This window comes from Orcinus orca, chromosome 15 (assembly GCF_937001465.1).
Source record: "Orcinus orca chromosome 15, mOrcOrc1.1, whole genome shotgun sequence".
Taxonomy (NCBI): domain Eukaryota; kingdom Metazoa; phylum Chordata; class Mammalia; order Artiodactyla; family Delphinidae; genus Orcinus; species Orcinus orca.
In genome coordinates, this window is record NC_064573.1 from 62805040 (window position 1) to 62818832 (window position 13793).

A 13793-nucleotide genomic window follows, 5' to 3' on the forward strand; every position below is an offset into this window, starting at 1 on the left:
GTGACAGGGACCAAGGGGAATTCTCAGACTGCTGTCTAAAGCTGGGTGTAACCTTGGACTCAGGTGTTAGCAGTTAATATCCACATCATATAAAGAACTGTCACAACTCAAGAAAGAAAAAGGAAAGCAACTCCAAAGAAAAATGGGCAAAAGAGAGTTTTCTGATGAAAACTGACTATAGCTAATAAACATTTAAAAGATGCTTAAATTTCCAAGTAATCAATAGAATCGATAAGACAAGCTTTATTCACCCAACAGATTAAGAAAAAAACTAAGAAAGGTGAAATCTAATGCTGGTGAAAGTGTGTGGGGGAAGCAGGCCCCCCTGGGGCAGCGGGACAGCATGTGTTAAACTCTGCAACATGCATACTCTGACCCATCGATTCCAGCTGGAGGCCTCCAGTCAGCTCCCAAATGCACAGCAATGAACACAGGCACTCAAGGACATTCACTGCAGCAGGAAATCTACGGAAAACCCAAATGTCCTTCAGAAGAGGAACAATTAGATAAATTATTAAGTAAATTAACGCAGCATCCACAGAATAAGATACTACACAGGTAGAAAAGACTAAGTCGAAGGAGTACGTTAACAATGGGCATCCGGAGGATGGGATTTTAGGAGAAGACTTTCAAATAACTTTGTGTTATGTTAAAATACCAAAAAATCAGAAAAAAAAAATTCAAAGCAAACAGGTTGCTGAGTTGATGGTATGGACCCTTTTAGGTAAAATATAAAACCACGTCTCTCTGAGACAAACCTTTGTTCCCGCATCAGCCTGTAGCACAGACAGCTGGCCTCAGCTGCAGGTCGACTTCTGCCCCGGCCCCTCCACCCGCCCTCCAAGTGGCAGCCAAAATGGCAGCCTGAGGAGCCCCTCCATCCCAGGACCAAAGGCAATTCCTGAACAAGGCCTGGCAGTACACGCTGGCCTACCTCTCAGGAACCACGCCCCCCCAACCCCCTGGTCTCAGGTCCCTCTCTCCTCCCCCTCCCCACCCCCCAGTGCCCAGTTAACTCCTGGTCACGCATCAGCAATCCAATTGTGAAGCTCTTTCTGGCCCTTCCCTTCCCAGTTTCCACGGCTCAAGGTTTCATAATACCCCGTGCTGTGCTTCAAAGAGCTCCTCTCTGTTTGAAATTCAGTATTTGTGTGACGTTACATTAATGTCTGTCCCCAGTTCTGAGTGCCACGAAAGCACAGAATCGGCGCTGCACCCAAACTCCCCACAGCATCTGCAGCAAAGCTGGGCGCAGTAAGCACTGCGTGGATTAAACACTTAAACACGTGCTTAAATACTATACCTGTTTTTAAACGTTTTTATTTTGGAATTTTCAGATATACACAAAAGCAGAGAGAAGAGTAGACTGTATGCCCACAAAGCGGTCATCCAGCTGCAATAACTCGGCCGCTGACATCTGTCTATCCACCCCCCACACCTTCTTCCTTCTGGTTCTACTCAGGAAAGCTTCAGTACGTGCACGGATGCACTTTCACACACACAAGTGCACATATAGAGGAGCTCTGTGTAGATACTCAGGGGTCATGGGGTACCCGGAACACACAACGAGCCTTCGTCACAGCCACTGTGAGTGCCACCCAGGCCTGTCTGCTCTGGGTCCTGGAGGCTGAGGCTGGACCCTTGGAAGGGCAGCCCCGCAGCTCAGGTGGTAAAGTTATTTGGCCACAAGCCGAGTATCTCCGAGCACAGCGCGCTGTCACACCCTTCCCGACCTGAACAAACACAAAGAGACGCACCCCATCGAGTCACCTACTTGGCTGAACTGTGCACCTGGTCACCCTCCGGGGAGCTTCCTTCGTGGGTATTTTTCTCCCCTACACAAAGCGCACCCACAGAGTAAACGGAGGTCGACGAAAACAGGAAAGCCCGATCTTGCAGGGACTGAGGAGCCAAGGCCCCCAGAACACAGGGCTCAAACTCGAAACTCAGACCCCAGAGAAGACAAACGAGGCCACAGGCTCCGTGTCCACTTGCAAATTAAGAAATACAGTAGGGAGGGTAAACCACAGCTACCAGTAGGAGCTGCTAGCCCTTACAGGTCATGTAATTAAAAGGGACAAATATGTTTATCCTTAGCAGTCACAAGTCATTTCACAGCTGTGACTTTTGGCAGCCACTGCTGTGGAGGCAGCACGGGCTTATGGAACATCTCCATCACCAACTCAGGCAAAAGTCCCTATTCCCAAGGTGCACTGTCTGAAGGAAAAACAAGTTAAAGTAAAAAGATTTTTTTAATAGTCAATATTTAAAAACACATGAAAGGTGGCTGTTAAAAGCCCAACAATAAATTCAGAGATTTATTTCGCCAGTGCCTTATCCAGATCACAGGGCTGCTTACACTGGACTCCCTCGGCCAGATACACTGAGCGGGAACGCTGCAGAGAAGCCCAGGTTGACAGGGTCTGTGGCCACACTGAACCAGCTCCCTCCTCCCCCAATTGCCACCAAGCCACATCTCCACCGCCACCCCCCCCACCCCTGAGACTGAGAGTGACAGGCACTCAGTACAAGATGGTAATGGGAGGAAGGTGGACCTCAGCCTTCCCGGATTAAGCCAGCATCTGAGAATCTCAGAGGTCTTTGCGTCACTGTGTCTTATATTTCAGGAAAAAAATGAATTTAGAAAAGTCATCTTCTACGCAGATGCCAAATCATTTTCACAAGCGGCGAGTTTTCACTGCAGCACCATCCTCCTGAACCGAGCCACCCTGGGATGCCTCTCAGTTCCCCGGGCGTAGGCACCCCCCAGGCTGCAGAGCCTGCCCTCAACCTCTGGCCAATGCCCATTGCAGTAAACAGAGAAAACCCACCCCTGATTTAGCCTGAACAATAAGGGTAAAAGAAAGCATGCAAAGATGGGGTGTCAATGCTTAAAGTTAAAGATTTTGGCTATTGAGTTACTGCTGTTCCTAGTAAGATCCCAAAGACAAAGCAAATAAGGGACAATGAGGTCAGTGGTCAGGAGCTAAGCTTCTGGGCCCAAGATCTCGAGTCAAAAGCTGGTTCTGTCTCACTGACCAATGACCTTGGAGAGCAGTTACTCCACCTCACTCCAGCCTGTCAGTAAAAATGGTGATGATGATCACACCTAGCTCACGAGGATGTCGTGAAGATTGAGAGAGTACATACGAAGTACTATGTTTGTGAAGCACTTGAGAAATATTAACAACTATTTATATTAGCCTTTGATGATTTTAAATTTGTTTTAAAAATGTGAATGAAAACACCAAGTTTACTTATAAACTAACTTAGGATAATTCATTATTGCTACTTCATTTAAAAAATTAATTTGCTATTTACATTGATCTGACTGGAGCTATGACATCTTTCTGGGACACAGCTCAGATAGTCAATAAAAGAAAAAGTTCCTCAGATAACTGTGCAGCCTCTGGCAAAATACCTACTCTCCTTAATCTTGCCTTAATCTTGTCAACTCTAAGACAGAATTAACAACGAGTCTACTCTGAAGAATGGTGAGGCCTTCCCTGGTAGAGCAGTGGTTAAGAATCCGCCTGCCAATGCAAGGGACACGGGTTCAAGTGTACTGTAGAGCAACTTAGCCCGCGAGCCACAACTACTGAGCCCGCATGCCATAACTTCTGAAGCCCAAGCACGCAGAGCCCGTGCTCTGCAACAAGAGGAGCCACCGCAATGAGAAGCCCATGCACCGCAACCAAGAGTAGCCCCCGCTCGCCACAACTAGAGAAAGCCCATGCGCAGCAATGAAGACCCAACGCAGCCCAAAATAAATAAATTAATTTTAATTAAAAAGAAGAATGGTGATGAGAATAAAAGTCCTTTCTCCCTCTCACGCACAGCAAATATATGATTCATTGAAAACATCTGCGGTGTATTGAGAGAAGGCAGGCCCCCTGCAGAGCTCCACAGGCCCAGGACCCTCCCGGGAGACCCCTAGGATCTTGGATCCACACGGCTAAACTCAGAGCCAGCTCCTCCACGCACAGAAACGGAGGCACACAGGTGATCACCAGGTTATTACACCATGGAAGAGCTTAGTGGCCCAGTCCCACGCCTGTATTTTAAAGCTGGTCTTGCCAAGGCCATTCAGACACATACCCATGCTCAGTTTCCCTGCCACCAGCACGCTGTCACCAGGCGGCCTCCGTCTTGCCCTGCAACTGGAGAAATCCCACTCCATGCTCATCTGCCTCTTTTCTGGGAGCTTAATGTGGATGACAGCCAAACCTGCACCTCTGCTTGGGTGCTCTATTTTTAGCTTAACCTGTATTTCCTGTGTATTTCACACTGCAGCAGTTCAGCTGGATCCTGAGCATCTAGAACACTGGAAGGTGCTCAGTCCGACATTATGAGGTGGGTACTGCCACACCCATTTGCGTGTGAAGAGGCAAGCTTTCTAAGGTTAAGTGATCTGCCATTCTGCTTGGCTAGTGAACTATTGGGCATTTCCACTGGGATGTCCCCAGGGCCCCATGCACCATTCCCGCCATCCTCCACTTCCCAGCCCACTGCCCCCACGTCAGCTGTTTTCCTGCACTCACCATGCCCACTCTGCTCCCCACCACCACTGCCCAGGTTGTTTCTACTTGTCACCAGCTCTTCCTGCAACAGCCTACAAGCTCCTCCCTTTACAGCTATTCACCAAGATGCCCCCAGCACAAGCCGCGCCAAGCCAAATCCAAACAAGCGCTCCTCTGCATAAGGCCCTGCAATGGCTCCCCATCCCCTAGAGAATAAAACTCAAGTTCAACCTCCCATTTCAGACTTCAGCACCTAGTTCTAGTTCATCTAGTTTTACACTCCAGCATCTGCTTCTAGGGCTCTGAGCACATCCCAAATGGCCCGGCCTTCCTGCTGATGTGCCTTCTGTGCCTCAGATACCCACACTGCCTGGGAATTCTGGTTTCCCTGAAGCTCAGGCCCACCTTTTCCAGGAAGCTCTCCTTGCCCCCATCTCAGGCGCAGGTAGGAACACCTGTAATGCTCCACACTACATGGATAAAGATATAATCATCTCCTCTGTTCAACTACAAACACCTTGGGGGCAGAGAGTAGGTCTTTTCTTATCTTTATTGCTAAGTGCCTGGCAAGAGGTCTGCACTCGTATACACTCAGATGTCCCAATGACTCAGTCCCCCTGATTTTCCAGACCCAGACGTCATCGTAGGCTCAGCTGTGACCGGGGCCCAGTGAAGCCTGTCTATTATCATCTCCAAAATCTCCCTGAAATTCTGCTTCTATCTGCATCTCCATGGCACTTCCAGGCTCAGGCCTCATCGCTGCCGGGACTATGAGATTGGCTTCCTTCCTCCAACATCCCCTATGTACAATTACACTTCCTATCTGCTTCCTGCCAGAGTTACACTACTGAAACACACATCTGACGTGAGTTCCAGGCCTAAGGACCCTCTGCAGAATTCCCGCCCGAAGGAGCTTTCAAGACCCTGCACATCCTCTCCCCACGTCCCCGTCCAGGCCCACCTATTGCCTCCCACATGCCCAACGCTGGTCTGGAGGCCACTCCGATGCCCTGATGGGTGCACACCAAGCCCACCCCCAAGGCTCAGTTCGGAGGTCAGCCCCGGGTGAAACCTACGCTGACACCACCTCCTCCACGCAGGACTCACGCCTGCCCCCACCCTGACCTCTACTGCGCCACCAACACCACTCGCAGCACCGCCAGGCCAGGGCCATTCTGGCCCTCGCCAACCCACAGGTGAGCCAGGCTGGGGCCTGGTTCATCGGTTAGACGCTCACTCGCCGACAGTCGGCTGACCTGGCGCTAAGGCCGACGATGGTCAGCCTCAGGATCTCGAGAGCGGCGCTAGCCCCGCGCCGTGCAGGTGTCTCTCCCGCACCAGCCACCGCAAGACTCACCACAGCCGCCCGCGCCTCTAGCTCCACCGCGCCCCGCGAACATGCGCCGCCCGCTGCCTTGGACGATCCCCACGCACGCCCCACGCACAGGCCGCGCATGTCACGCACGGTGCGCTCATGCGCAGCCCCCTCTCTGGCACATACCCGGGCCCTGCGGCGGTAGCGGCGTCAAGGCCGCTGAGGCGTGTCCCTCAGCCCCGGGCTCGCGGGTCCGGATCTCCTGCACCTCCCCCGCGGAGCGGCGCGGCGCCCCTGGTGGTGTGGACTCGAGCGCACCGTGAATTCTGGCCGCAGCCTCGGCTCCCTGAGGGCCCCGCGCGTGGCCTCCTCTGCGCTGTTTCTCGGCTGAGAAGAGTTTTGGTGGCTCCTCACAGACATGTGGTGAGGTCAGTACGGGGCTGAGCAGCTGTGGACGGGCTGGGGTGGGGGAGGGGGCGCCCTCCGCGAGCATTTTGGTGTCATTATTACTGGTTTTATTACTGTGTGTAGCAGGATGTTCAGTGGGCCTTTTCCTGTTATCCTGCGATTTACGAGCGTGGCACAGAGGCAGCCAGAGGCATTCAGCGGCCCGCCTGGGAAAGGCCCGGAGCCTGTCCCAGGGCTGCCGAGCACACCTGCTCAAAGGGGAGGTGGGAGGTGGGGGATGGCAGGAAGAGTCCATGTCTCACTGTGGTGGTGGAATTCACCAAAGAGGGTGAGTGTTACTTCTGTAAATCATACCTCAGGAAACCTGGAGAAAATTAACTTTGAAAAACCCCATTAAGAAAATGAAGGGGGGGCTTCCCTGGTGGCACAGTGGTTGAGAGTCCGCCTGCCGATGCAGGGGACACGGGTTTGCGCCCCGGTCCGGGAGGATCCCACATGCCGTGGAGCGGCTGGGCCCGTGAGCCACACTACTGAGCCTGCGCGGCTGGAGCTTGTGCTCCGCAACAAAAGAGGCCGCGACAGTGAGAGGCCCGCGTACCGCGATGAAGAGTGGCCACCGCTCGCCGCAGCTAGAGAAAGCCCTCGCACAGAAACGAAGACCCAACACAGCCAAAAATAAATAAATTAATAAATACAATTTTAAAAAAAAATGAAGGGCAGGCCACAGATTGGGAGGAAATCAAAACTCATACCTGATAAAGGACTTGTATCTAAAATACATAAAGAACTCCCCCAACCCTGTAATGAATCTACAGAACAGATACTTCACCAGAAAAGGAAGGATGCTCCATCATCATCTGTCATTAGGGAGACACAAAGCCACAGCAAGCCACCACTGGGCCACGCACATCCTCTCATCCTCTCAAATGGCCCAAATTAAGAAGACTGACAACAGTAAGTGTGGACGACGATGCAGAGCAACTGAAATTCTCATGCCTTGCTGGCACTGGACCTCCTCTGGACGTAATGGGTCCGTCCCTTGAGGTGCTTAGCCAATGAACACACCAGGTACTTTCCATTAAAGCAGAAGCATTTCTTACTTGTGATGAGTACCAGACAGGAAGATAGCTCTCCAGGGGAGTTTCAAGCCTGGAGCATGCATATTCAAGAGAGCCTAGGCATGATCATTATAATAAGGCAAAGGTTCCTCTAGGTTGCCAAAAACTGCAAGCAAGTAGGTAGGTGCCTGGTTGGTTGTTCACACTGTGGTATCTTGTTGACTGGAAGGCACTGTAACCTTTTTGGAACATCTGGTGTCTGGAACTTTCTGCAACTTAATCCTTAGTTTTTGCGAAACAAAGCACACTGGTTTAACCCCATCCTGTTCCTACAGAGCTATCACTCTGTGCCTGTTCCGTCTGCGTTAATTTTATCACCCACTTTTGCAGTCTTTGGGTTTAATTTCCCAAGGGCCAGCTACGGTAGGCAGAACTTTCATGGTGACCTCCAAAGATTCCTCTCCCCCAGCCATTCAGTCAAATGCTGCTCTTTGCATAGCTGTGAAAGCCTTTGCAGGTGGAATGAGGGTTATAATCATCTGACCTTAAATGAGACAACTCATCATGGATTACCTGGGTGGGCGCAGTAGAATTACAGGAGCCCTTAGAAGCACAGCAGAAGGTAGCTATCAGAGACCTGGTGGGAGGGACGAGGCAGACAGGGTCAGAGAGCCAAAGTGTGAGAAGTACTTGGCCTGCCATTTCGAGTTTTGAGGGAACAATGAGGCAGGGAATGCAGGCAGCCTCTGGAAACTGAGAATGACCTCTAGTTGACAGCCATCAAGGAAACAGATCCCACTCCTGCACCTATGTTGGGGGAATTCCTTGGCGGTCCGGTCGTTAGGACTCCATACTTCCACTGCAGGGGGCATGGGTTCGATCCCTGGTTGGGGAACTAAGATCCTGCAAGCCTCATGGCACGGCCAAAAAAAAACAAAAACAAACTATGTTGGAACTGAATTTTGCCAGCAACTCGAGTGAGTGTGGAAGCTTCCAGAAGAGAATGTTACCCTGCTCACACCTTGACTTTGGCCCTGTGAAACCTGACGTTGAGAACTAGCCACGCCTTTTGAGTGTCCACACTGTTTCCAAATGTCTGATGTCTTCATCTGGACCTCCAATTATTATGATTCGTTTTATTGTGATACTTTTCTATTAATTTCACACATATCCCCTGCAGTTATAATAAGAGTTTATTTTATATACTGGAGGTTTGTGCATATTTTCATTCTTTTGTTCAGCAAACATTTATTGGGGTTACCCAGGTGGCTCTTTGCTGGACCCTGATGTTATAAAGGTGAATAGTCATGTTCTTGTGGACTTAAAGGGGGGGCAGAATAGTGTTAAAACAAAAGAAAACATTCAACTGAGTAAATTTTAAAGATCTTATTGGCTTTATTCAATGATTCATGAACTGGGCAGCATCTCATCTAGCAAATAGAAAGGACCTCCAAAGAGCTGTACAAAATGAAAGTTTTATAGACAGAAGGAGGTGGGACAAGGAAGTTACTCTAGCAAAGAGCTGATTGTTTCAGGCAAGGTCACCTTCCTTTAGGGGAGTGTAGGGGCCTGTAGAGTGAATTACTTCACTAGTAATAATCAGTTAATTCCAGATTGATTGGCTTAAGATTCCATTTGTGGGAGAGGTTGACACTGTAATTAAGTTAGTTATTAAGTCTAGGTTTGGTGATGTGGGGCTTAGCACAGGTGACTCCATTTTGGGCCTGTTCTTCATTCTTTCCTTCCTTCCTTCTATCCAATTGGCCAAGGATCCCAACTCAGTCAACCGCCTGGTTAGATCTGACTCTGCTGCTCCATAGCCCTGTGGCATATCACAGTATTCTCTTTTCGTCTGGGTGTGTTTATGGCAAATCCCAAGGGTTAGAGTCTGTGATATTGTGGTTTATAATAAGCAATAAGTATTTGGTCTTCATCCCTGTTCCTGGCACCTAGCTTCTAAAACCCATGGAATTTCCTAAGTGATGATAGCAGTAAAAAAGTGTCTTTTGTTATGTTAATGAGGTGATTTGGGGGAAGCACACAAGGATGGGGGCTGGTTGCCCGAGAAGCCAACCAGGAGGCTAGAGGGTTGGAACTTTCAGTCCCACCCCCTCGCCTCTAACCTCTGGGGAGGGGAGAGGGGCTGGAGGATGAATGAATCAACCATGGCCAATGACTTAATTCAATCATGCCTCTAATGAAGCTTCCATAAAAATCCCGAAGGACAGGGTTCGGAGAGCTTCCAGGTTGGCGAACACTTGGAGGTTCGGGGAGAGTGGTGTGCCTGGAGAGGACATGCATCCCTTCCCATACCTTGCCCTAACCATCTTTTTTATCTGGCTGTCTCTGATATATATATCCTTTAATAATAAATGGGTAACTAGTAAGTAAAATGTTTCTCTGAGTTCTGTGAGCTGCTCTAGCAAGTTAGTCAAACCCAAAAGGAGAGGTCGTGGGAACCTCTGATTTATAGCCAGTAGGTCAGAGGCACAGGTAACAATCTGGACTTACAATTGGCATCTGAAGTGGGGACAGTCTTGTGGAATTGAGCCCTCAACCTGTGGAATCTGATGCCGTCTCTAGGTAGATAGTGTCAGAATTGAGTTAAATTGTAGGACACCTAGCTAGTGGTGGAGAATCACTTGGTGGTGGGAAAAAACCCACACATCAGAATCGGGAACAAAATTGGAGAGTCATATATGTGTATCACTCTAAACCTTGCCTGGCACGTGGCATTACATCACAGGCTGGTCAATTCAGATGGGTTTTGGCACTGTGCTGATGACACCTGGGACACACCTATCAGCCATTTGACAGGTAAGTAAAGAAGCTGAAGGTGGGAGATACAGACCCACACCTGGCCAAGAACTGTGGTGGAAGAGCCAGAGCTGGTTCTCACCACTCCTGACGCCAGGGGTGAGAGCAGAACTAGTGTTCGCCTTGTGGACTGGGACCTGGTGAGGGCCTCGAGGTGTTGCTGCGGGGTTCCCTGGGCCTCCCAGAGCTCATTTCATGAGGCCGGTAGAGCAAGAGGCAACCTTGGCCTGAGTGGCGGTGCCTGTTAGAGGAAAACAGGGGTGCTCCCTGCCTTCCTGCATCCAAAGTTTGCCAGCCACCAGGCCCAGCTCATGTGTGGTTTCTTTTTTTCTTTTTTTTTTTTTTTGCGGTACGCGGGCCTCTCACTGTTGTGGCCTCTCCCGTTGCAGAGCACAGGCTCCGGGCGCGCAGGCTCAGCGGCCATGGCTCATGGGCCCAGCCGCTCCGCGGCATGTGGGATCTTCCCGGACCGGGGCACGAACCCATGTCCCCTGCATCAGCAGGCGGACTCTCAACCACTGTGCCACCAGGGAATCCTGTGTGGTTTCTTTTGAGCAGCCTCTCTGCTGCAGCGGCCCTCCATGATTTCTCACTATATTGTGAGAAACCCTCAAACACTAACTTCCCAGTTGGTCAGCCTGCTCATCAGAGTGCAGTGTCACCCTGGCTGGAGGTGTCAGAGGCTCTGGTCCTAGGCTCCCCCCTACCCCCTGCCATTGATCCCTCCCTCCCCACTCCTACTCCACGGAGAGGGGGAGTTATTTTGACTTTTCTGTTTGGAGGCATGTCCCGTGCTGGTATAGGATGTTTGGGGAGGGAGAGACACCTCCCAAACGTCCTTGTGGAAAGGACAGCGAGTCTCTGGCTTTGGACGGGAGGACTTTGGGCTAGATAACCTTCACCCTGAAAACAGCCCTGCAGAGCCAGGGGGACCAGTGAGAGCCACAACCCTCTGCTGTCCAGGGACATGACTATCATCACTCATACCTCTTCCAGAAGCAGCCATCCCCATTTGGCTTCCCAGCACATCCTGTCAGGTGGCCGCCTGCCCAGACCTCTGAAGCAGTTGGCTGGTGAGTCCACAATGTAGGCTGAGCCAACTGCCCACAGCTAGCTTCCAAGCAAAGTTTGTTTTTGATTTTATGCTTATGTTTTTAAGTCCTAAAGACTACTGCTTCTGGGAAGGACTGAGTCACTATGTGACCTTGGGAAGATCCCTTGCAGCCCAGAGTGGCCAGGGCTCTGACTCTAGGTTGCGGTTCCTGACTCCCTCATACTATAGCGTCCTCCTCATCTTGTTGGCACAGGCAACCGGAGAGGTTGCCAGTGCCCACTTCTCTGGAGGGAGGTGGCAAGGGCATGGTCCAAGCTGAAGGAGAGGAGCCCCAGTCTGTAGTGCCCTTCCCAAGGTACCAGGCTGCATGGTGCAGCCACAGCCCTTGGCCAAGGGATGGTAGGCAGGGCTGGGCTGGCCAAGGCCCTGAGGAGACAAGGTGGGGTTGTTGGCCAGTAGCCTCCTCCTACTGACTTCTCTATCGCTTTTGTTTGTTTGTTTTAATATATAAAGATAACATCTGTATTTGAGAAAAGAAAGTTCAAACTGTAAAGAAAAAAGTCAAAGTTGTCGTGTCCCACTCCAGCCCCTCCCTGGAGGTCGCCTCCCTTCACTGTTTGTTTCCAGTTCTTACTCTGGGTACCTCCATAACTCTAAAGCGTTCATCCCATGTCTTTTTTTTTTTTTTTTGCCACACCTTGTGGCATGCGGGACCTTAGTTCCCTGACCAGGGATCGAGCCCAGGCCCCCTGCAGTGGAAGCGTGGAGTCTTACCCACTGGACCGCCAGGGAAGTCTCTCCCATGTTTTGATTTCTCAACTCTACCTGGTTTCTCTTGGCTCTCTTCTGTGAAAAATGTGAAATGAAAACCATCTCTCCTTGCAACCTCCCAACTTGCTTATTACTTTGTTCATTGTTTGAGACTGGTGCTTCCAAAGGGGGGCCTCTAAGCACCTGCCTAAAATGCAGATCCCCAGGCCCCAGACATAAGTGTTGGGATTTGTGGTGGGATCTAGGAATATGCATTTATAATCATCACCTCTAGTTATTTCTTATGCACACTAAAGTTTGAGAATCACCATCCCAAAGCGTACCTTTATAACTAAGTAAATCTCTTGTCAGGATGCTCTTGTCTGCTCTGTCAGAAGCCCAACTAAGGAGTGATGTCAGCAAAAATGGAGGAGTAACAGCCATAAAAAGAAACAAAATTGAGTTATTTGTAGTGAGGTGGATGGACCTACAGACTGTCGTACAGAGTTAAGTAAGTCAGACAGAAAGAGAAAAACAGATACCGTATGCTAACACATATATATGGAATCTAAAAAAAAAAAAAAAACGGTTCTGAAGAACCTAGGGGCAGGACAGGAAGGAATAAAGATGCAGATGTAGAGAATGGACTTGAGGACACTGGGAGGGGGAAGGGTAAGCTGAGACGAAGTGAGAGACTGACATGGACATACATACACTACAAAACATAAAATAGATAGCTAGTGGGAAGCAGCCGCATAGCACAGGGAGATCAGCTTGGTGCTTTGTGACCACCTAGGGTGGGGTAGAGAGGGTGGGAGGGAGACGCAAGAGGGAGGAGATATGGGGATATATGTACATATTTGCTGATTCACTTTGTTATACAGCAGAAATTAACACACCATTGTAAAGCAATTATACTCCAATAAAGATGTTAAAAAAAAAAAGTAAGAAAAAAAATGTGGAGTAAGAAACTTCACATTCCACCCTTCATAAAAACAATGAAAACATGGGCAAAAACTGACAGGATCAATGTTTCTGGAACTTTGAAAATTAACCAAAGGCTTGCAGCAACCTGGGGAAAGCTTATTTAAAAAACAAAAACAAAAACGGCTGATTCTCAATAAGAAGTAAAGGCTGAAATTTTCCCAAATTTGATGAATTTTGAGTTAGTAATAAAGAATTCAACAAAGAAAAACCCAGGACCAGATGGTTTCACTGGTGAATTCTATCAAAGATTTAAAGAATAATTAACATCCATCCTTCTCAAGCACTTACAAAAAATAGAAGAGGAGGGAACACTTATTATTTATTTGTTTGTTTGTTTATTTATTTATTGCTGCCCTGGGTCTTTGCTGCTGCACGTGGGCTCTCTCTAGTTGTGGTGAGCAGGGGCTACTCTTTGTTGCAGTGCATGGGCTTTTCATTGCACTGGCTTCTCTTGCTGTGGAGCACGGGCTCTAGGGTGCACGGGCTCAGTAGCTGTGGCTCTCGGGATCTAGAGCGCAGGCTCAGTAGTTGTGGCGTATAGGCTTAGATGCTCCGCAGCATGTGGGATCTTCCCAAACCAGGGCTTGAACCTGTGTCCCCTGCGTTGGCAGGCGGATTCTTAACCACTGCACCCCCGGGGAAGTCGGAGGAGGGAACACTTCTTAACTCATCCTACAAAGCCCGTGTTACCCTGATACCAAAGACAAAGACATCACAAGAAAAATACAGATAAATATCCCTTACGAATGTAGATGCAAAAATCTGCAATGAGATGCTAGTAAACTGAGTCCAGTATGATAAAAAAAATCAACATAATAAGTGTTGGTGAGGATGTGGGGAAATTGAACCCTCATACATTGCTGGTGAGAATATAAAATGATGCA

General features: G+C 49.4%; 1 long non-coding RNA gene across 1 annotated transcript; it reads right to left on the reverse strand.

Annotated features, from left to right (window-relative positions):
• Window positions 1-228: 228 nt before the first annotated feature.
• Window positions 229-4280, reverse strand: LOC117203729 (uncharacterized). Its single transcript, XR_004486618.2, has 2 exons — window positions 4099-4280; window positions 229-465 (listed from the first exon to the last, which is right to left on the reverse strand). It is a non-coding gene; the product is annotated as an uncharacterized LOC117203729 (long non-coding RNA).
• Window positions 4281-13793: the final 9513 nt, after the last annotated feature.